The following is a 25,389-nucleotide window of genomic DNA, read 5'->3' as shown; positions in this document are numbered from 1 at the left end:
GAGACAAGGCACTGTCTACATGGCATTTATGGACTTGTCGTCCGCATTTGACTGTGTAGACAGAAGCCTACTCTGGGCTGCTTTGTTGAGAATGGGTGTAGAGAGTAACCTTGTCTACTTCCTCGCTGATCTGCATACAGATACCAGAGCGAACGTCCGTTACTCCCAAGATCTCAATGTAACGGACGAATTTAAAATAAATCGAGGTGTCCGACAGGGCTGCATCTTGGCCCCATTTTTATTTAACCTGTACATTAATGAACTGGAGGAATTTCTTCTTAACGTAGAAGCAGATTACCCCTTAGTTGAGCGCAAAGGGGTACCTGTATTACTCTACGCAGACGATGCTGTTCTTATTTCTAGAACAGCTATCGGTCTCCAGAAACTATTAAACTCCTTCCATAAATTTATGGAGTCACGCGGTTTAAGCATAAATAATACCAAGTCCTACGTCATGAAAGTAGGCAAGGGTGGCTTGAAATCAGACCATTTTAGTATAAACGGTGAGAAAATTCCCTCAACCAACTCCTTTTCTTACCTCGGGGTCCTGCTTGATCATAAACTGTCATGGGGCCCTGCAGTCTCCAAGAAGAAGGGAGAAACAATAAGGGTCAATGCGGCCATTCTCGGCTTTGCAAAAAAAATCGGCAACTGCCCGACGGTCGCATTGCTTAAACTGTACCAGGCAAAAAGCGTGGCGGTTGCCTGCTATGGGAGTGAGCTCTGGGGCTATCGTAAGAGTAAAGACCTAGAGGTCACAGAAAATAACTTCCTAAAAAAGATCCTGAGACTCCCCAGGGGTATTGGGAACTACTCGGTTCACGAGGAACTGGGGATCCCCTACCTAGGTGACAGAATAGCAGTAAGCCCTGTTATATGTTGGCTGAATTGCTGGCTGAACAATGACATCCCATTAACACATGCTATAATGAAAGAAGCCTTACATCTAGATGGGAGGTTTAAAATACCGTGGGTGAAGTACATAAAGGACAGCCTAACGGCAATCGATCGACAGGATCTGTTCTATGCCCCAAACTTAATTACAAAATCTGATGTGAGCTTGGTCAAGAACGCTATACTACTGTTAAGAGGTACTGACAGAGAAGAGGTTGAGATACAGAAGGTCAGTGTAAGGAAACATCTTTTATTAAAAACTTGCTTGCAAATGGAACCCTACCTGACTTGGCCTATGTCTAGCTATGAAAGATTTTTGCTAACAAGGTTCCGCTTTGACCTCTACCATCTTCTACTGGCAGTCCCTAGCGGGGCTCAACGGGGCGAAGTGTTGCCCGCTTGTGGCTGCGACGGTAAGTCTCCTCAAGATCTGGCACACTTCCTTTTTATCTGCCCATATTATTCTATCCCACGGAAATTATACCTCAAACCGTGCCTCAAAAAATTGAGTTTTACACAAATTAAACCTGCACTTTATTATTTACAACTACTGAATAGCGATTGCACTTTATTTGTATGTAATTTTCTTAAAAAAGCCATCTGCTTTAGGAAAAGCATGGATGGCTAACCACACTGTAAAACATTTTTTAGGTGTTTTTAATATTACAGTTATTTATATTTTTAATCATATGTTGCCCATGCTCATACTGTCTGATATATTGTACTGTATACTGTGTCTCTATTTGCCAATTGAAGTGGACTGTTTGTAACGTTATTTTTTATTGTGTGTTTATAAATTGTACTTTTATGATTGTAAAACCTACAATCGAATAAAGATTTAGAATTGAATTGAATTGGTGTGCGTGCAAATCCTGCATTGCCGATCCCTGGTGAGTTGCGGCTATTACTGCTGAAAGAAGGCCAATGGAAGTACCAATGGGTGAGGTGGACTGACCTCAGGGCAGGTCCAGCTTTAGCGTTGGTGGCGCCCTGTGCAGCAATGTCTGTTGGTGCCCCCCGTTGACCACCTCGACCACGGACTCCCTCAATGCCCCTCAAATCTCCATAACCACAATCTCTCTCAGATGCATTTAATTTGATTTACAGCGCCACCCATACCAGTGTAGGGTGTCAGAGCACTTTACATCACACACATTACACAGAGACAATCAATTATGTGTGTATAAATCACAGTATAAAAAGTGTTATATAAGACTAAGGACTACAAGGTGTAGGAGTCACTTGACAACCATACTAGTAGGCATTATATAGTTTAATTTTGATTGGTCTGGAGAAACACAAACTCAGAATTTAAAACTAAATACCATGGTTGGGGGTTCTCTTTAATAATCAGAAATGATCTATATCCAAATGAACACTTTTTGCAGCATTAGGCTAATCAAAGACTGGGGGGCGGAATATAACACTCTTATTTATACCTTGCAGTTTGTATGCAGCTCTTAGATGACAGTTAATAGCTCACTGTGGATTTTAACTTATAAACTGCAAGTAACAAAAGGATCTCACTGAAAAAAGCGGTAACCAACTGACCTATTTACATTATGTGCACTTTGTGATCTGCATGGTACATGTTCTTTGCAGCAGGCACATTAACCCTCTGCGCTACCTTTCCATGAGTCAAAACTTCCAACTGAAAAAACTCTGATCTCTCTAGGAAGAACGTTAATCAACAGAGTTACCATAATGTTTTTATTGTTGCCGAAAATTGCTGGAGGCCAGGCAGAAGGCAGCAAGCACTTTTAAAACCAGAATATACTTGTAAACAATGCCCCAACCCAAAGTCAGCGCCAGTTGCGGTCACACCGCCCTAGTGCCGGCTCTTCTCAAGGGTTCTGTGGCCTCAGTGACAGTCACTGTCACTCTAGGGTGTGTTGCTTCATAGGCCTGCCCGCAAGACTGGAGGTGAACTTCAGTATGGATTGTGGTGGACGGGCCTTCAAGGTTGACCCACACTTGCCGCCGCTAGGGGCCACCTACTGGTGCTAAGACACCCGTGCTTCTAAAGTCCAGCAGGGTCTTCTAAGGTCTAGCATGGGAATGTGCTCCCTCAGGAGAGTGGTCTGAAGGCCTGCTCATGAAGGCTGAACCTGGTTCCCCAGTTCCACATTCAGCAGCTCTGGCCATAGTGCCACATCCTCTACCCCACTGAGTGAAACTCGCACTGCCTTCAGCTACAATGCAATTGTGCCCCGCTATAAACACCGGGATGAGACTCAATTTAAATTATGCACTATACAAGAGTATTATGATGCTTGAAAAAAAAAGTAACAACATCCTGGGAAAAGCAAACACTCATAGGGAATGCAAAATTAAGTTAAGCATGTGAAATGTAACCAGGAACAACAGGATAACCTTAACCCTTGTGCACTCACTCTTCAGAAATCAAGGAGTGCTTATCCCTGAAAAGTTAAGGGCATGGCTACCGGGCTCGGCAGGGACCCATTTCAATGTCCATTGCTTATATCCTTACAAAACGTAAGCAGTGTGGTAAAATGACCACATCCCTGAACAGAGAGCCGTGTTACACATTTTGTTTTCCTCCACCCACTAACCAGGTATGCTGCACCTCCAGTATTGGTGCACCTTCCCACCTGGAGACACAATGCTGTTCAAAGAGAGACAAAAAATAAAAGTAGCGCTTCACTGGCAAACTCTGTAAAGTAACGCTGCTGTGATTGGCTGGCCACTTTGTGAACACTCTGTCTTGCTTTATTTAGTTAGTTATCATATTTTGATTTCTGTAATTTTTTATTGTGATTATTTATTTATCATATTTTGAATCATTTATTCCTAAGGCTGCACTTTGGATGGAAAAATATCAGACAAAGATGACATTTCCAGCAAAAGTTTTTTTTCTTTTTGGGATTCATTGAACAGGGGAACAAATAAACGAAAGGAGGAAAGAGAGGGTGCGAACCGTTTCTTGAAGTTACAGTTTTCAGTAAGTGAGGAGGAGCGAGACAGAAAGAGAGGAAGAAAGAGAGGGGGTAGCTGCTAGCAAAAGTGGACACTGTCCTTGTCTTCTCTGGGCAAGAAGGAAAAGACTGAGGGCCAGATGCAGGTAGCCTAATACTGGTCGGTAACGGCCGAAATTACCGAATTTCAGTAAAATCGGTATTTAACGATTCGGTAATTACTGAATCTTAACGATTTGGTGATGTTTAACCTACATACTATTTTCCGAATTTAAAATACCGAATCGGTATGATTCGGTATTTTAGAGTCGGTAAAATGGAATTACCTACATCTGGCCCTGAGTCCTTTTCCTTCTCTGCCCACCCGCCGGACCCCGAAAGGCCACAAAGGCGGAGCCTTACCTGTAGGCCATGGCTATTTCTGCCGCCCTGGGACCCAAGTTTGTAATAAATAAGTAGGAAACTGAATCTATTGAATTATAGAAGTAGGGGCACGCCATGCCCTTCTGATCCCGCCCACTTTGACCACTGATCTGGCCCCCGGACCTGTGAGACACAAGGAAGAGGGGGGTGGCCCCTGTCACCCTATGTTTTTGTAACGATTCAGAACCGCCTACGCTGCCTGTTTAGTGCATTTAATTTTGGCACTGACAAAGCCAGCAGTATAGGGCACCACATGATTTGCGAATGCACAATCCGCACTGCATTAGCACAAAGGGCCTCATTTATGAGGCCTTGCGTCCGTTTTGCGCTTCCGATGCGTCACTTTTTGTGACGCATCGGCAGCGTAAAACATGCCTCCTGTTGCGCACTATTTACAAAGTGACGCATCTAAGCAGATGCGTCACTTTGTAAACCCCTGCACTACATTATACCTGCGTCAGGTATAAGGTATGCAGAGGGGGGCGTTCCCCCGCAAAAAGCCTCGTAATAGTGACGCAGTGAAATCTATGAAATTTCACTGCGTCACTTTTAAGATGCTGTTGCGTCAAAATCTTGCGCCTGCCTCACAGCAGGCGTAAGACTGACGCAAGCCCTGTGAAAGGACGCCTTTCTGGAGTTGCGTCACTTTTGTGACACATTCCAGCAATGCGTCACTTTTGCACTTACAGATACGTCAGAAATACTGACGTATCTGTAACTCCTTGAGACATGATGCGTCATTCTGTAAATATGAAGCATCATTGGTGTCGCAAGGAAGGCGCAATGGAAAGTGACGCATTGCTGTTTTCACACAGGGATGCTCACTTTTCATAAATGAGGCCCAAAGATTCTATCTGAACAAACAAGAGCATGGGGCAAAAAAGCGGCAAACGCTATTTAAAAAATTTTTTTACACAGAAATCGGGTGCAATGTCACAGTATTGTCTTTGTGCCCAGGTACTTTGGTACATGCATTTAGCACCATGGTTCAAATGACCACCTAGAAGACCGCGCACCCTGGAAGAATACGAGCGGTGGCATCCAGGGCGCACATAGAAGGAACGCTGCCCGGGGGACCTGGGTGAAGGGAACCCGGACTGGGTGCAGTTTGTAGATCACAGGAACTCTTTTGGTTCCCGTTGGACACCGTAGACTTGTGACATAAGCGCTGTAGAGATGAGTTGAAGGCAAGCTTAGGATGTTGAGTTCTGACTTACACGCAGCCGAATAAAGACATGTACAACTACTCTCCATGTGTGGCGTGGTTATTGGCGAGTACCTGGGCTAGTCGAACACTACACAGATTATACCACAATGGAGATCCGGCAGTCCTGACGGGTCTCAGTTTACAGTCTGGGCAACGAGAGCCAGCCGCGCTCTCTTCATGTCCTTGTGCAATCTCTTTCCATCCATCCATCCATTCACTCTGTCTCTCCTTCGCTTCCTCCCCATCTATGGTCCCTTTCTCTCTTGAAGCCCCCCCATGCCTGCTTCAATTAACCTCAGGGAGATGGGGAAAGTGACAGAGGCAGCAAGGAGTGGCCCTCAGCTTTCAAATCCAGCCTCCAGGGCTCCAGCTCAAATCCCAGGAGCCACAGGGGAGGGGCCTGGAACAATGACGTTGGTGCCCCGTTAGCCCTTCAGGTGGTTGTGGGCCTGAACAACCGGGGGCATGCCTTGCTACGCTCCGCCCTGAAAGGGGCGTGAGTAATAAGGGACCAATGTGTCACGTGATCCAATAAGGGGATCACCCCTACAAGGGGAGCGCTGATTGGGTTTCCACAGTGCTTGGCTCATCAGGCGGACAGGGTAGCATAGGTTAGGACGGCTACCTGCCCTTGGAACACCCGTAAGATAACCCACCATAATTTGCATACTGTTGTATGTAATAAACCTACAGCCAACAAAAAGTTGTGTGGTGTATTTATTTATGCATGCCTTTTCTACTTTGGTGCGGGTGGAGATCATCCTGTGCCGATAATGGAACTATGCGCAGTGGAATTAAAGTCCTGTCCAGCCCTGGACCTCGTGGCCGGTCAGTGAACTGTTTCACGTGTCCTCCCCTGGAAGGAAGCACTTACACAGATGTGCACACTTTCAGGAAGTGCAGGGAACACCCAAAGCTGCATCTGGAGGAACTGGCCACTTACCGCCCCCGCATGACGGGAAAATACAAACCTAACAGAGCAGGATCCCAACATAAATACACTAGAGGAGACAGGCCCTTTAATAAATAAACAGAACAGAATGTGGTGACGTGTTCGCCCGCCGCTCTGGTAAACGGCCTCTCATTGGCTCGAGCGATATCTGAGCGATCGTTACCAGACTGTGAGAGGTAATGACCCGATTACTTACCGGTAACCTTCATTGCTCCTTGTCCAACTCATCCTCGCCCCAGTCTCTACGGCTTGAGGATACGCATAGGGTCTCAGAGACCGGGAACAGAACAGGAACGCCCTCATCAGCTCCACCCACCCGCAGCTGGGTGCGGTAAACACTCCAGCCTTCCCGGCACTTCCTGTAATACCAGCCACCTCAGAGCCTGGAGGGGGTGGGCTGCGATGACTGGGATGAGGACGAGTTGGACTAAGAGTAATTCAGTCCTAGTTGTTACATCATTAGGTATGCCCAAGCCATAAGGCCTTTGGCACCAAGACAGTAGACACAGAAAGAACACACATATAAGATCCACATACATATACAGAAGTATTTTTTTACGTAGCGCAAACTTGACCCGAATCGGGTATCAGAGCGCTTTACATAGCACCAGTTGCATTGCATGAGGACACATTCATTTTTCTTAGGCACAGGGAGATTAACCCTTTCGCTGCGGCGGCAATTGCGCCGCAGCGCTAAGGGGTGGGGGGGCCGCACGGCGCTCTGACGCTTATGACGGAACCGCTCCATCACGCCCCTCGGGTGGGCTGTGCTTGTGACGGAGCGGTTCCATCACGGCCCCGCCCGCTCAATAGAACGCGCCGCGCAGGCGCAAAATCAGCGCTGCACAGGCGCGGCGAGCGGGCCGTGACGGAACCGCTCCGTCACCAGCACAGCCCACCCGAGGGGCGTGACGGAGCGGTTCCATCATAAGCGTGGGAGGGTTTAACTGATTTGCCCAGAATCACAGGATGTTCAGTTGTCATTGCTGAGACTCGAACCCGGTTCCCCAGATTCAAGGTCGACCGCTCTAGCCGTTAGGCCAACTCCTCTCCCCAAGTGAATGAGGTATGTGAAGCTAGGAGTGAATCCTGCGGGTAAGGATAGGTGTGAATGACGCATGCAGCACTGGTAGTGTCCTGGCACACTTAGACTGGCATAAGACTAACGTAGTGTCCTCCAGGGAGCCCATGTCCTGTAACTGCTACAAACTGTGCACCTAAGTAGGGTACACACCGTTATTTTGCTTCGTATTATAAACATTTGAGGGGGGAGTGGAGGGGAGGGGGGGGCTAGTCTGATCCAGACTGTCGCCATATCAGAACTTTTTGTGACCCTAAAGGGCATTCATTATATTATACTGCAGGGGTATCTGTGGGGTATGCTGCCTATCAGAACCCTCCCTGACCCCAGAGGGCATCATCACCAAACCACCTCTTACTGTGTGTAACCCTCGGGTGCCCGCACACGCCCGCTTTGCTTACTTGTGGTGTTTCTTTTGAAGACCCCTTGGGTGACTTCCTAGATAAACTGTGCGGGTCTTCGGACCCCTCTGCAGACAACACAACAAGCAGATGGAAGAGTTTACAAAATGCAGAGCTGGGTGCTAGCAGGCAGGCTTGCATCAGAAAGTATTAATCAGATAAAGAAATACAAAATAAAGGCACCTGAGAGGCCACTGACAAAGCTGACAGTGGGGCCTCAGAGTAATGTTTTAGGAAGAGTACACCGGTGAGGCTGTAGCCTTTGCTAAACTCCTGAAGGAGCACAAAATACCTGGGGCAGGACTGACATCTGGTGGCCAGTTTCGGCATGGCATGCTGTGATTTACCAAAGCAGCCGATCCGATCATCGATGCATCGGCGCCATCTGCTGGCCAAGCAGGCGATAGCATTGACTTGATAACAGAAGCAGCACAACGTTGACACCAAGGGCCTCATTACAAGGCCCCATAGGGGGGTAAGTACCTGAGCCCCTCTGGGGTTCCTACTACTGGAGCGAGTAGTATGTCTAAGGGGAAAGGAAAGTGTTATTGGGGATGACAAGTAGGACCCCGAGGCACCGATTTTTAATGCCCCAGACGGAGTTGAGATATGATACACACAGACACCCTGCTCTGAGATCATTAAAACACTTCCTGAACAGAATTTTCCAGTGGCGGCTGATTGCTTTTAAAAATGGTGAGGCAATCAGGTGGGCATTCAAGGAATGCTGTTAAGTGCAACCCCAAAGCTCTCGATTGTGGTTCGTTATACACAATGGGGCAGATTTACAAGCCTCTTGCGCCACTTTTGCGTCATTTTTCCCATGTTTAAAATGACGCAAAAGTGGCGCAAGGGGCTTGTAAATAAGCCCCAATGTTCATAACGGGCCACGAATAAAAGATCTGGAGCTGAGCCTGAAGGCAGTGCGAGTTTCTCACACTGCCTAGCAGTGTGTAAAAACGAAATAAAACAGTTTATTACATTTTTTTAAACAGACATTCCTGCTCCTCTTGGTCTCACAATCTGTCGCAAAAAGGCAGCAATGGGTCTCTGATCCAACTCCCCTAACCAATCCAGATGCCTTTCTCATGTTGTTAACTAGCATGAGAGAAGCGCCAGGATTGGTTGGAGCGGATTAGCTCAGCGCTCCTACAGGCGCTGGAGGCCGGTGCCTATTCTCCACGCAGCTGTCTAAGACAGCTCTGGTTGGAGAGGTTTAAAATGCACACGTCAGGCTGTCCATCACAAGACATCCAGCCAAGGTGACATGCACACTATAAAAAAATGTAAGTGAGCACCACTCTTCACCCCCTGCTGCCAGTTAGCCGTAATGGCCCGCGCCAACACTTGGGTCTGGCTGGTGGCTACATTGAAAAATAAAATGGTAATAAAATCATTTAATACTATTTTACTTTTCAGGGTTTCCTGCGGGCGACACTCCTCAACCTGATTTGAGGCCCCTCTGCTGAAGTTTTCACTTCTAATGAAGACATAATGTGAAATTCAGCACCTACTGCACCAACCTCTGTATGTTTCTGTAATTACCGAGCACACCAACACATTTTGCACATTTGACAGGCCAAAATGTAACCTAATGAAAATAGAGGGGGTGAAAAATGTATTGCATCTCGTATTTACAACTTGCTCAAACTCCGAAGGGCTTAAAATTTGATCTCAGTGCAAACTGGAGTTTGCGGAGAGGTCGGGATCTTGCCTCATATTCATATTCGGTGCAGGTGAGTCCACTTAGAAATTATGAAATACTGGGAAAATTTGTAAATCCAGGTCTGACTCCTCAATGATTTCTCCTTCCTCCCAAGAGTTTTAACTCTTTTCAGCAGCTGTGATTTCCAGGTGACACACAGAAACATTGGGACTGATTAGGATGACGGGCGGACAGCCTTACGGAGATGGGGACCTCCCGACATAGTGTCGGGGATCCCACAGCCCATATTACAATACGACCGCCACTGTGGCAATCACATAGTATATGTTTTCCATTGCGGCGAGTGCAGCAGTCACAATGGAAAAAAATGATGTTTTACATATCCCTGTACTATGCGGTGCCTGTCACTTGGTACAGTGATATGTAGGGGGGCACCTGGTGCCCTCCAACTTCCAAAGAAATTGGCCAGGGATGAAGGGTGGCCGCTACAGGCCCCCAATGTCCATCCCCGCCAGCCTTTCCTTGGCGGGTGAACCGCCATGGAAAGGCTGGCGGGGAGGGACCATTGTAATCCCTACTGCGGTGCCCGATAGGCACCGCTGCCATTTCAGGGATAGGGAGGCCCTCCACCGCATCCCTGGGCTCAAGGAGCCTGTTGGATTTATGGCAGTTGGAGTTTCCGACCGCCACAGTACCGCCCGCCATAATAATATTGCAAGTGGCAAATGGCCTCACGATGGTGGTGAACCTGTCACCTGTCGGTGGCGGGTTCACCACTATCGTAATTACCCCCATGTTGTCCTCACAGATCTCATAATTCCGATGGTCCATCCACTTTTGTTAGTGGCCCCTTCAAAATTACAGAGAGGCTCGTGCGAGGTGAGTAGTGGGCATGTGGGCAGGGTGCTTGCTGCGGACCAGCAGGGGGTTTGCGTCTGGTAGGCAGAGTGTGAGTTTGTAGTCTGAAGTACGTGAGGCGTGTTGGACGTGGAACATATGATGCTCCTGTGCTCTAGGAGGTTCATCCGGGCTGGCAGTGGAGCACTGGCCTAGAAGACACACCTTCTGCCACAAGACACTGTGAGGTCCCTCCAGGAAGGGTGGTGGAGCAGCCCACTGCAAGGGGCAGGTTCTTAACCCAAATAAGTACCGTGGGTCTATGGGGACTACCCAAGGACAGTGGGAGTGCAACCTGCTGCAAGAAGTAGCTTGCCTACCCCCGACTGTGGGGTCCACACTGGAGGAGTGGGGGTTCAGTGTACTGTGAGACAGAGCCTCGGAGTGACTGCCTCACGCGATTGGAATGAGCTGCCCCTGAATCTTAGACAGGCCAGTTCATTGACCGGTTTCAGGAAGAGCCTGAAAACCTGGCTTTTCCCAAGGAATGATTTTTAGTTCCTTTTAATGACAACTGATTCTGCGTTTTGATGTCCATTCTCTGATCCAAGTGCCAGGGTACCCGTAGGGTGGCAGTTGTGCGCTATATAAGTTTTACTTCCATTCCATTGCATTCCATTCCAAATGAAATGGCTGAGGGGGTAGCTGGGAGTGGGGGAGGAGCAGTCCCCCCCCAGGCAGCAAAAATTAGGAAAATCTCGATTCTATACTGTTGTCTAGCGTGGGGGAACTGATTCGAAGATAATTGACCTACCTGACAAGCAGGCACCAAAGTGTACGTTAGAGGCTGCGTGCACCGATTTTAATAATAGACCGCTATTTTTGTGTTTGGTGTATTGTTTGTGCCCTGCACACTGTTTGTACCTTAGCTTCTAGTCCCCGGTCCGTCACGGCTTGTGCCGATTGAACGGAGGGACAGGTAACCAGTCGAAGCCAACTGATTGGATTGGCTAGCGTCATCATAATAGCCCCGCCTCTCTCCCCATTTAAATCTTCCCTTAGCGCGGACGCACCGGCGGCGCGCCGAAGGCGCCCGCCGCTTGGGACCCTGTCTCTGTTATATTCCATCCCCTGGTAAGTCCTCTCAAGATGTTATGCTACACTAGCGATCAGTTGAAATCATTAAACATCGCTAAGACCTTTAATATCGGTACAACCATCCTGACGACACAGCCCCGTATCCATTATGATATATCTCCTCGGACTGGGTCCTCAGTATGCCTTTATACAGCCACTGGCAAAGCAACAGAGGTCTCAGTACGTCCAAATGTCATTACTGCTCATAAGATAGTGTATACGGCTCCCAAATCAGACAACATTGAAATATCGCCTATCAAAAAGAATGCAATGATAAACCGCTTTCTGCTATATATCTCAATACCCGCTCTATACCTAAACATGCAATAGAGCTATGGAGTCTTTTAGACGCCGATAAACCAGACATCTGTTTTTTCACCGAGACTTGGCTCCATAGCCAAGCCTCGCCGGACATAGCATCGGCCTTTCCCCCTGATTATCATCTAACCAGGCTAGATAGGAAAGTAAGCAGAGGAGGTGGCATAGCAATTGCAGCTAAGCTTCCCATACAAATTGAGCTGCTCGAGTCCTTTTCCAGCCCTACCGCGGAAATCATCGTAGTTAATATTAAAATCACCATCTCTGAGACATGGCGAGGGGCATTAGTCTATAGACCCCCGGGCCCCAAAACCAAATTTGTTAACCATCTTCTAGAAATCATAGTCTCGCATACACTAGTAACTGACAATTTTGTCTTACTTGGGGATTTTAACTATCATACCGAGCTCTCATCAAATCCAGAAACTAGCCATTTAATTAGTACAATGGAAAGCCTAGGATTGACTCAAGGGGTGAGGGTTCACTGCAGCTCTAAAAACTGACAAGCAATCCAGTCGAGCAGCTGAACGGCAATGGTGAAAAACTAAGAAGAAAGAGGACCGTACTAACTACAAATCGTTACATTTACTTTATGTAAAAAACATCAAAATGGCTAAAAAGACCTATTTAACCACGCGTATAAATAACGCCGCTAACTCAAGTAAAGAATTATCTAAAATACTAAAAGAATTTTCGTCACCTCGGATCGAACAGCATCCGTTTGTACCCACCCAAGAATGGGTCCAGTCCATGTCCACTTTCTTTGGTAACAAAATTAAAACAATTTATCCTTCTTTTTCGAACACGGACTCTAACCCACTCAGCAAAACAACCCCCCAATAATAAATTCTCCCCCAGTTAATGGCAAGGATATTCCTAGCCTGACTGAATTTGATCTCATCACCGTTGCCGAAATACTTGAGGGCTTAAACAAAGTAAAATCTGGTTCCCCTTTGGACCCCTTCCTTCCTCGCCGTTGCGCTAAAATCACTCCATTATTGGCTGATTCTCTCAAGGAAATCTTTAACACCTCTCTGGAGCTAGCAATTGTGCCCACCAAATGGAAACACGCTCAAATCAGACCCATCTTAAAAAAAACTTTCACTGATCCCACATTACCTGTTCACTACCGGCCGATTTCACTGCTACCCTATTTTGGGAAAGTATCAGAACATCTAGTTAACAGACGGCTCATGACTTTTATAGAATCACATGGGGTTCTAGACCCCTCTCAATCAGGCTTCCGTGCCGCTCATGGCACGGAGACAGCGGTCATTGAGATCGTAGATAACATCACGCTCGCGATGGATAGAGGCGACTCAGCTATTCTTATCCTTTTGGACCTATCCGCCGCTTTTGATACCATCTCCCACAGAATCTTGATACATCGACTGTGGGAGATAACTATCTAGCTGATCGCCTCACCTCTGTGCGAGTAGACAATCTGGTCTCAAGCAGCCGCCCAGTAACCGTGGGGGTTCCCCAAGGATCCATTTTGAGTCCTCTACTATTCAATGTATACTTAACTCCGTTGGCGAAGATCATCAAATCATACGGCTTTCTTACCGTATCATACGCTGACGATGCCCAATTGCTCATCACGGGGAACATCGTTTACAACGCGGTGAAAACACCACGATGCCTTTACAATGATGCCATTACAACGCAAGTCGTTACTACGACTTGCGCTGGATGGCGCTGTTGTATAAGGAATATTGCAATTTTATATTCCAACACCTTCCCTACTGTTACGTGGACTGGTGTTGGAATATAAAATTATAATATTCCACAATCCACGCCCTACAACGCAAGTCGTTGTAACGACTTGCGTTGTAATGGCAGCACTGTCATGTACCGCGATCTAAAAGACTTATAATGTAATGTAATGTGTATACTTGTAAAGCGCACTGTTGCCAGTCGGCGTCCTGGCGCTGTATACCGCTGGGGAACCTGTCCTGGCTTTCCCTGTGGGATGGTCCCTGCTGGGAATCCCCAAGGTGGAGCCAGGCATCCCCGGCGTTGATGGGGCCGTTGTGGAGATTAGGCAAGCTAATGCCCAGAGTTGCCGAGTGCGACTCCTGGTTAGAGTAGGCACCGAGGCGAGAATTATCGAGTCCGCTGACCCTGGTCCACGACCCTGCCGCGTCTGGAATCGAACCCTGGTCCCGGGCCGACTTCTGCTTCCGGGTCTGCCACCTCTAACCAGTGAGCCACACCACTCCACGTATGGCACAGATCATTCCGGGACTTGTTCTCGTTTTAAAAACTGTATGATCGAGATTAGTAATTGGATGAATAACAACAAATTGCAATTGAATGCTAGTAAAACTGAAGTCATGCTGTTTGGTAATGCTGAAAAATCCTGGTCACAAGACTGGTGGCCTTCTGAATTGGAACTATGCCTCTCCCCAAAACCAGCTGTACGCAATCTGGGAATAATGATAGATTGTGCCTTATCCATGAGAAACCATGTCAACCAGGTCACAGGCACCTGCTATGGTTTCCTACGTAATCTTCGGAAGATTTTTTAATGGCTTCCTATCGAAGCCAGAAAACCCATGGTACAGGGCTTGATTATCAGCCATCGGGATTATGGGAATGCTCTGCATGCCGCTATCAATGAGGGTCTGCTCTCAAAGCTGCAGACTCTTCAGAATACTGCGGCCAGATTAGTTTTGAATCTTCCCCCCAGAACTGCCTCTGCTCCATGCCTAAAAAAACTCCATTGGCTCCCGGTGCGTCAGAGAAGCCATTTTAAGATTCTGAGTACAACACATAAGACTCTGTACAACACCGGCCCTGAATATCTTTTAAAAAAACTCAACTGGTATGTACCCACAAGACCTTTTAGGTCCAGCAATAAGCTACTCCTGATTCAACCACGAGTCCGTACCTCCCGATATGGCCAGCGTGCCTTTTCCTATCTTGCTCCTTCACTTTGGAACAAATTGCCCCCGCACTTGATATCTATCACTGAACATAAACAATTTCGTAAAATGCTCAAAACTTGGTTGCTCCCAAACAACCCCGCCATTTTTCTCAACAGCTACTAATGTGGTCTACCGTTTTTGCTGCAAGCGCCTTGAGACCTCACGGTGAAAGTGCGCTATACAAAAACTTGTGACATGACACATGCCCAGCGTCTTAGGAACTACTGAGGGGACCACGATGCTAAATGTTATGGGTGTGCTGAGCTCTTAGAAGAGTCAGTTCCCTGGAGCAAAAGAGGCGGAGCTCCAGGCAGGGTTGTGGTACTGGTACCAGGCTCATGGAGAGTGGAAAGTGGTGAGGAGTCGAGTGGTCAGGCTGTCCTCTGGCACCAGCCAGCTCTGGTGGTGAAGATGCCCCTTTCTGCCTGCACTGGATGAATGTCCTGGAGGGACAGGGTAAGTAGGCTGGGAGGAAAGGGGAGGAGTCAGTCATGGAGATTTATTTTTTATACCGATTAAACCTGGATAAAGGGCTTTGGAGAACTTTAATTTAGCACCAGCTACATTATACAAGGTTGGATTTATGTTTTTTAAAGTATACAAAAAAAGTGATGGATGGAAGGCTGAAATTAATCTCAGCCACTGGTAATTACTCATGGCCACATCCCAATCCATCGTTATATTGCACTCAACGCCACCTGGGTTTGGACCCAGTTATCTGGAAATCAGTCTTGACCCTGCTCCAATGAGAACAGTCCGGCTCGACTGCCAGGCCAGGTCCTCCCAGAACCAGAACACAAGTAACCCAGGACTGGAGTCTCCCTAGTTAGGGTTCATCAGCCAGGTATAGCCTGGTGTACACAGGACCAATGCTGAAAGTAATGATGAAAGTAAATAAGCAGGAAAGGGGGCTCAGGACGGAATGGAACAAAAAATAAAGCCGGGAAGAGAGGAAAAACAGGACATGAGGGAGAGAGGAACTGAGAAGGGAGTACGGAGAAACACATGAGGGCGAAATCACCATAGGGGCAGGGGAGAAACACATGAAGGAGAGAGCAACACAAGGGGTGAGGGAGAAGCACATGAAGGAGAGAGCAACACAAGGGGTGAGGGAGAAGCACATGAGAGAGAGCAACACAAGGGATGAGGGAGAAGCACATGAAGGAGAGCAACACAAGGGGTGAGGGAGAAGCACATGAAGGAAAGAGCAACACAAGGGATGAGGGAGAAGCACATGAGAGAGAGCAACACAAGGGGTGAGGGAGAAGCACATGAAGGAGAGCAACACAAGGGGTGAGGGAGAAGCACATGAGAGAGAGCAACACAAGGGATGAGGGAGAAGCACATGAAGGAGAGCAACACAAGGGGTGAGGGAGAAGCACATGAAGGAAAGAGCAACACAAGGGATGAGGGAGAAGCACATGAGAGAGAGCAACACAAGGGGTGAGGGAGAAGCACATGAAGGAGAGCAACACAAGGGGTGAGGGAGAAGCACATGAGAGAGAGCAACACAAGGGATGAGGGAGAAGCACATGAAGGAGAGCAACACAAGGGGTGAGGGAGAAGCACATGAAGGAAAGAGCAACACAAGGGTGAGGGAGAAACACATGAAGGAGAGAGCAACACAAGGGTGAGGGAGAAACACATGAGAGAGAGCAACACAAGGGATGAGGGAGAAGCACATGAAGGAGAGAGCAACACAAGGGATGAGGGAGAAGCACATGAAGGAGAGCAACACAAGGGGTGAGGGAGAAGCACATGAAGGAAAGAGCAACACAAGGGTGAGGGAGAAGCACATGAAGGAGAGAGCAACACAAGGGTGAGGGAGAAACACATGAGAGAGAGCAACACAAGGGATGAGGGAGAAGCACATGAAGGAGAGAGCAACACAAGGGGTGAGGGAGAAGCACATGAGAGAGAGCAACACAAGGGGTGAGGGAGAAGCACATGAGAGAGAGCAACACAAGGGATGAGGGAGAAGCACATGAAGGAGAGCAACACAAGGGGTGAGGGAGAAGCACATGAAGGAAAGAGCAACACAAGGGTGAGGGAGAAGCACATGAGAGAGAGCAACACAAGGGATGAGGGAGAAGCACATGAAGGAGAGAGCAACACAAGGGGTGAGGGAGAAGCACATGAGAGAGAGCAACACAAGGGTGATGGAGAAGCACATGAAGAAAAGAACAACACAAAGGGTGAGGGAGAAACACATGAGAGAGAGCAACACAAGGGATGAGGGAGAAGCACATGAAGGAGAGCAACACAAGGGGTGAGGGAGAAGCACATGAGAGAGAGCAACACAAGGGGTGAGGGAGAAGCACATGAAGGAAAGAGCAACACAAGGGTGAGGGAGAAGCACATGAAGGAGAGAGCAACACAAGGGTGAGGGAGAAACACATGAGAGAGAGCAACACAAGGGATGAGGGAGAAGCACATGAAGGAGAGAGCAACACAAGGGGTGAGGGAGAAGCACATGAGAGAGAGCAACACAAGGGTGATGGAGAAGCACATGAAGAAAAGAGCAACACAAAGGGTGAGGGAGAAACACATGAGAGAGAGCAACACAAGGGATGAGGGAGAAGCACATGAAGGAGAGAGCAACACAAGGGGTGAGGGAGAAGCACATGAGAGAGAGCAACACAAGGGTGATGGAGAAGCACATGAAGAAAAGAGCAACACAAAGGGTGAGGGAGAAACACATGAGAGAGCAACACAAGGGATGAGGGAGAAGCACATGAAGGAGAGCAACACAAGGGGTGAGGGAGAAGCACATGAGAGAGAGCAACACAAGGGGTGAGGGAGAAGCACATGAGAGAGAGCAACACAAGGGGTGAGAGAGAAGCACATGAGAGAGAGCAACACAAGGGGTGAGAGAGAAGCACATGAGAGAGAGCAACACAAGGGGTGAGGGAGAAGCACATGAGAGAGAGCAACACAATGGGTGAGAGAGAAGCACATGAGAGAGAGCAACATAAGGGGTGAGAGAGAAGCACATGAGAGAGAGCAACACAAGGGGTGAGGGAGAAGCACATGAGAGAGAGCAACACAAGGGTGATGGAGAAGCACATGAAGAAAAGAGCAACACAAGGGGTGAGGGAGAAGCACATGAAGGAGAGGGCAACACAAGGGATGAGGGAGAAGCACTTGAAGGAGAGCAACACAAGGGGTGAGGGAGAAGCACATGAGAGAGAGCAACACAAGGGGTGAGGGAGAAGCACATGAGAGAGAGCAACACAAGGGGTGAGAGAGAAGCACATGAGAGAGAGCAACATAAGGGGTGAGAGAGAAGCACATGAGAGAGAGCAACACAAGGGGTGAGGGAGAAGCACATGAGAGAGAGCAACACAAGGGGTGAGGGAGAAGCACATGAAGGAAAGAGCAACACAAGGGTGAGGGAGAAGCACATGAAGGAGAGAGCAACACAAGGGTGAGGGAGAAACACATGAGAGAGAGTAACACAAGGGATGAGGGAGAAGCACATGAAGGAGAGAGCAACACAAGGGGTGAGGGAGAAGCACATGAGAGAGAGCAACACAAGGGTGATGGAGAAGCACATGAAGAAAAGAGCAACACAAAGGGTGAGGGAGAAGCACATGAAGGAGAGCAACACAAGGGATGAGGGAGAAGCACATGAAGGAGAGAGCAACACAAGGGGTGAGGGAGAAGCACATGAGAGAGAGAGAGAGAGATGCAACACAAGGGATGAGGGAGAAGCACATGAAGGAGAGCAACACAAGGGGTGAGGGAGAAGCACATGAAGGAGAGCAACACAAGGGGTGAGAGAGAAGAACATGAGAGAGAGCAACACAAGGGGTAATGGAGAAGCACATTAGAGAGAGCAACACAAGGGTGAGGGAGAAGCACATGAAGAAAAGAGCAACACAAAGGGTGATGGTGAAGCACATGAGAGAGAGCAACACAAGGGTGAGGGAGAAGCACGAGGGAGAGATCAACCAAGGGCATGGGAGAAGCACACGAAGGAGAGAGCAACACAACGGGTGAGGGAGAGAAGCACATGAGAGAAAGAGAGCAATGCAAGGGGTGAGGGAGAAGCACATGAAGGAGAGCAACACAAGGGGTGAGGGAGAAGCACACGAAGGAGAGAGCAACACAACGGGTGAGGGAGAGAAGCACATGAGAGAAAAAGAGCAATGCAAGGGGTGAGGGAGAAGCACATGAAGGAGAGCAACACAAGAAGTGGGGGAGAAACACATGAAGGAGAGAGAGCAAAACAAGGGGTGAGGGAGAAGCACATGAGAGAGAGACAGAAACACCAGGGGTGGGGGAGAAGCACATAATGTTGAGAGCAGCACAGGGGGTGAGTGAGAAGCACATGAGAGAGAGAGCAACACAAGGGATGAGGGAGAAGCACATGAGAGAGAGAGAGAGAGCAACATGGAGTTTATGGGAGACAGAGAGAATGACACGAGGCAGAGAACTGGAAAACAAATGCTCTATCTTAGAGTGCTTAACCAAAATGATAAAAGCAGCAGTGGAAGGATACACGTCAGTCAGTGAAAAGGACTGTGAAGATGCTATGCTTCAGGACATGGACAAACTCAAGAAGAGGAAGGCACTCCATTAAATAAGCCAACCAACGGAAAGCAATGGGCGGGCTCTAAGCCCATAATGAGCTCACGATAGGTCTTTTGCACACAGCTTGTGCTGCCCAGAAGGCAAGACCTAATACAAACTGAAGTCACTCCAGCCAGGAATAGGGCAGAAGGGGTTAATGAAATGGAAATACTGAAGGCATTGCAACGTCTGTTAACTAAATGCAACGTTTAACCTGTTGACTGGACATAGGTTATTAGGTATTTTTAACTAGAAGGGACAAAAAGTACATTTCACAGGGAAAGCCTTGTTGACAAACCTTTGCACCTCGAAGATTTTATGAAGCTTATCTATGTGTGGTTGGAAATTCTGAAGAACCGATTTTCCAGTAAAAGTTTGTGCAAACTTTTCTTTCAAGTGAATTCTTGCACCAATGGTATATTTTGCAGGATTGCTTCGGTTTGTAGAGGGCTTTTTTCCACCACATTTATTTTAAGAATAATTCCACAGCATTCGTCAACATTTAGATGCATAAGAAGTCATAAGGGGTGTGAGTGAAAATCTTTGCTAATTCAGTCACCCCCAAGCTAAGCAAAGACGACTTATACTTAAATCCTAAAAACCTTTAATGCACCAGCAGTCCTGGACAAGGCATTTACCACATATGATCTATTGTTCTACAGTAAGAGATGGACCAACAGTCTCCAGGGTCTTCCAAGGTGTGTGGAGGGAGAACAATTAAGTGGTGTTCCCCAACTAATAATTAAACGGATGTGCAAAGTTCATAATTAAACCACATGTTACAATTCAAATTCCAGATGCATTTATAAAGCGCTATAAACTTCCTAGGGCATCAAGGCACTGAGAGAAGCTGAATAGTATACGGTAGACAATATTAACACACACGAAGCAGCACCGTACACCACCTCTGCATTGTGTATTTTGTCATGCATTGTTTTTAGACAATGCTGCAGCATTCTTTTATCCTTGCTGCAAAGACTGGAACTTAGCCCTCCCCTCCATAATGCCAGTCTGTCTCTGATCCCCAAAGTTCACAGATTGCTGCTTGTGGAGAGCTCTCAAGTCTGCCTGTTCATTTGTCAACACATGACCCCAATAAATGTTTAATATCTCCTGAGACAGAGTGCTCGCTCCATTGGCCATCCTTGTCCAAGGGCCTCCGCCCTCTGACCCCAAAGCATGTCCTTTCCTGCACTCTGGTGGTCTCTGAACTTTCACTGAAGTGTGGACGATGTTGGCGCTAGAGTCCAGTTCTAGGACCCTCCGTCCCCATGCACCAGTGCCACATGGTCGGCTGGACACTGGTGCTCGAAGACACCAGCCTTACCTCTGCCATCTTCAGAACCGCTCTCCTCGGTGTCAGTGGCAGGGGGCGTGGAGTGCGGGTCAGAGGTCAGCGTGTAGTCGCGAGGGCGGCGCTTGCGGAAGACTGTGAGTTCAATGTACCTGGCTTCAGGGTGCAGAGGTGCAGGGGTACAGAGGTCCAGGGGGCCACACATGGTGCAGCCCATGGCTGAGGAGGCAGAAGACAGGCTGAAGAGTTGACCAGTTATGATGAAAGCATATGAGGCTCAGTTCCTGTATGTTCTCAGGTTGCTCTGCCAGGGAATCCACAGGATTACCTTATTTTTCACTCATTTTGTGAAGCAAATTTCAGCAAACTCCAGCCAGAGGAAAGGAGAGACTTCGAGAAGATCCAGAGCTGCTGAGGTAATCCTTACACGTCACCCACGCGGAGGGACCAGTCCTGCAGATCCTGGAGGAGACAGCCTCAAGAAGAGATGACCCAAGAAGCAGGAAGGCAAACTTCACCTCTGGGAAGTCCAGACAAAAGACCAGTGGAGCATCCCCAGAGGGACAGGATATGCAAGAAAGTGGGCTGAACCTGTTGAGGCAAAGCGAGGGAAGAGTTACTGACCACAGAAGGCAAGACGGACAGACGGAACGAAAACCATCAAAGCCGACCAACATCAAACCAGGACAATACAGCCAACCATCATCAAGCAGAAGAATTGGCAATGATATTAAGAAGTCTCTTTCTCAAGCATTCAGCACACAATTCAACTAGTCTGCCATGCACTCCTCTTCAAGGTACCAATGACACACTCAAATCAGACTAAAGGCGTCACAAGATGCTCTGAACTGACTGGCTGCAATCTCAGTAATTCTGACAACTGGAGCGCTGCCCTCTCAGACCACAGAGTCAACTTTACCCCCACCATGGAGTGTTTACCTGTCAGATCACAGAGTCTCCTTCACCCTGACCACTGGATGGCTGACTTCTCAGACCTGAGAGTCTATTTTATCGTCACCAATAGACTGCTGAACTCTATGATCATAAGATCTCCTTCACTCTGACCAATAGAGTGCAGACTTCTTAGTTCATAGTCCACTTCAAAGACAGTTGATCTCTCTGACCATAGAGTCTCTCTCCCTCACTCTAATCAATGGGGCACTGGCACTCAGACCATAGAGTCTCCTTTACCTTGAACAATGGAACGCTGCCCTCTCTGACCATAGAGTCTCCTTCACTCTAATCAATGGGGCACTGGCACTCAGACCATAGAGTCTCCTTCACTCTAATCAATGGGGCACTGGCACTCAGACCATAGAGTCTCCTTTACCTTGAACAATGGAACGCTGCCCTCTCTGACCATAGAGTCTCCTTCACTCTAATCAATGGGGCACTGGCACTCAGACCATAGAGTCTCCTTTACCTTGAACAATGGAACGCTGCCCTCTCTGACCATAGAGTCTCCTTCACTCTAATCAATGGGACACTGGCACTCAGACCATAGAGTCTCCTTCACTCTAACCAATGGGGCCCTGGCACTCAGATCTTAGAGTCTCCTTCACTCTAATCAATGGGGCACTGGCACTCAGACCATAGAGTCTCCTTTACCTTGAACAATGGAGCGCTGCCCTCTCTGACCATAGAGTCTCCTTCACTCTAATCAATGGGGCACTGGCACTCAGACCATAGAGTCTCCTTTACCTTGAACAATGGAGCGCAGCCCTCTCTGACCATAGAGTCTCCTTCTCTGTAATCAATGGGGCACTGGCACTCAGACCATAGAGTCTCCTTTACCTTGAACAATGGAACGCTGCCCTCTCTGACCATAGAGTCTCCTTCACTCTAACCAATGGGGCACTGGCACGCAGACCATAGAGTCTCCTTCACTCTAATCAATGGGGCACTGGCACTCAGACCATAGAGTCTCCTTTACCTTGAACAATGGAGCGCTGCCCTCTCAGACCACAGAGTCAACTCTACCCCCACCATGGAGTGTTTACCTGTCAGATCACATTGTCTCCTTCACCCTGACCACCGAAGGGCTGACTTCTCAGACCTTAGAGTCTATTTTATCGTCACCAAAAGACTGCTGAACTCTATGATCATATGATCTCCTTCACTCTGACCAATAGAGTGCAGACTTCTTAGTTCATAGTCCACTTCAAAGACAGTTGATCTCTCTGACCATAGAGTCTCTCTCCCTCACTCTAATCAATGGGGCACTGGCACTCAGACCATAGAGTCTCCTTTACCTTGAACAATGTAACGCTGCCCTCTCTGACCATAGAGTCTCCCTCACTCTAATCAATGGGGCACTGGCACTTAGACCATAGAGTCTCCTTTACCTTGAACAATGGAACGCTGCCCTCTCTGACCATAGAGTCTCCTTCACTGTAACCAATGGGGCACTGGCACTCAGACCATAGAGTCTCCTTCACTCTAACCAATGGGGCCCTGGCACTCAGATCTTAGAGTCTCCTGTACCTTGCCAACTGGAGCAATGACTTCTCAGACCATAGAGTCTACTTCACTCTAACCAATGGGGCACTGGCACGCAGACCATAGAGTCTCCTTCACTCTAATCAATGGGGCACTGGCACGCAGACCATAGAGTCTCCTTCACCCTTACCAATGGGGTGCTGACGTCATCTTGACTGATCGAGTGCTGACCTTTCTGATCATAGAGTCTCCTTCACCCTGACCATCGAGAAGTCCCTGACCACATAATAGGGACTCTCTGACTCTAAAGTATGAAGTGCTACCCTCTCAGACCACAGAGTCTCCTTCACCCTGACCAATGGGGTGCTGACGTCTCAGATCATAGAGTTTCCTTTACCCTGACAACTGGAGCACTGACTCTCTGGCAATAGAGTCTTCTTCAACCTGACCAATAAAGTGCTGACCTCTCAGATCATAGAGTCTTCTTCACCCTGATTGGAGTACTGACCTCTAAGACTATAAAGATTCCTTTGCCTCTTACCATAGACGTCTCCTTCACCCTGACCAAGGGAATGCTGACCTCCCAGAATAGTCTAGTTCTCCCTGACCGATGAAATGGTTACCTCTAAGAACATAGAGTCTTACTTTATTCTCAACAACAGAGTGCTTACCTCTCAGATCATAGAATCTACTTCACTCTGATCAATGGAGCGCTGCCCTCTCAGATCATAGAGTCTACTTCAGCCTGACCAATAGAGTGATGCTTTCTTAGGCCATAGAGACACATCACCTGGACTGACGGAGTGCTGACTTCTCTGACCGTAGAATCTACTTCTCTCTAAAGAGTGGTTCGCTGCCATCTCGAACCATAGAGTCTCCTTCACCCTGACCAATGGGATGCTGACTTCACAGATCATTGAGTCTCCTTCACTCTGACAGAGGGCCTCAGACATCTCAGAACATAGTCTCCTTCACCCTGACCAATGGAGGGCTGTGCTCTCACACTGTGCCCATCACTATGATGGAAGGACTATTACATCACACTGCAGAGTCCCCTGCAGCCAAGGACCCAGCACACTTCTCCACCCCTCCAGCTGTTGTGTCACCACACACAGTTAGGTACGAGATCCACAGAGGGAACTGGCACTTCTGGAGCCTGAGACCTGTGGTTGTATCTAACCCGTGCGTAGATGCAGTCACTAGAAATAACAGAAATGCAATGTAAATGCCTGCACATTTGTACAGCAAAGTCTTAATGGGGCACTCTAAGCCTAAGCCTGGGTATTGTCTTCAATATACTGGGTGCTCCCTTGTGTCTCAAAAAAGCTATACCACTCTGATGAGCTCTAAATCGAGCAGAACACTGGTCAGGGGTTGCTTTTATTCATTCCAGGTTGGCTTGGAGGGTATATTATCAATCCAAAGCTGTGATTCTGTGCCTGGAGTGGTAAAAGACCTTTGCTATTTCACAGCTCAGCATGGATGGTACTGGGCTAATCCTATCCTTAAAGACTGCTGTACGAATGGCAAAAGGCGTTGTTACTTCCTAGCACAGTGTGGATAGCACTGTGCTAATCCTTGGCTTAAAAGCTCTGCTAGAAAATCACGCATTTGAGGTGAGTAGATTCAGAGTTTTGGTGACGGTCACCACTGGGTAGTCATAGTTAGGTCAGCGTTTACATAGGAAATGTGCATTTTTGATTTGTTAATACTTTGGCGCCACAAAACTTTCCAAATGTTTCTTTTTTTTTGGTCTAGTTCCTGCAAGGAATGGGTGATCTGTCAAGTGGAGGCCAAAAAAAAGGGAGTCTCAAAACGCAAAACCTGCATGCATTTTCCATAGACTTTTTTAGGCAGCGATATCGCTAAAACTGTTGAATGGGATTGCGCCAAATTTGGCAGGACGCTACGCCTTGGTCCAGAACGCGTATTTATGTCACTTGCTGTAAATACGTGCAGTAGTTTTTGAGATATTGAGTCTCAATATAAATAAAGTATATCTGGATGGTTGAGATTGAGGGACTCTCGCGAGAGTCCTTCAAACCCAATTTTGAATAAAAGGGCGTTCTGATTGTCCAGGGAACTTTTTTCCGTTTGAGTCATCTTGCTCTCTGATTGGCTGCCAGCAACATGAAGAAAAATACTGCTCATAGCCATTTCAGGACTAAGGGACATGTGGGCATATTTACAAGCTCCTATCGCCACAGGAACATCACTTTTAGTGACAATCCTGTGACGAAATGGGCTGCGCCTTATTTACAAGGCAGCGTTAAGCCAAGTACTCTGCCTTGTCAATAAG

The sequence above is a fragment of the Lissotriton helveticus genome, chromosome 5_1, assembly GCF_964261635.1.
Source record: "Lissotriton helveticus chromosome 5_1, aLisHel1.1, whole genome shotgun sequence".
NCBI classification, from domain to species: Eukaryota; Metazoa; Chordata; class Amphibia; order Caudata; family Salamandridae; genus Lissotriton; species Lissotriton helveticus.
Note: the sequence above shows the minus strand (reverse complement) of the source record.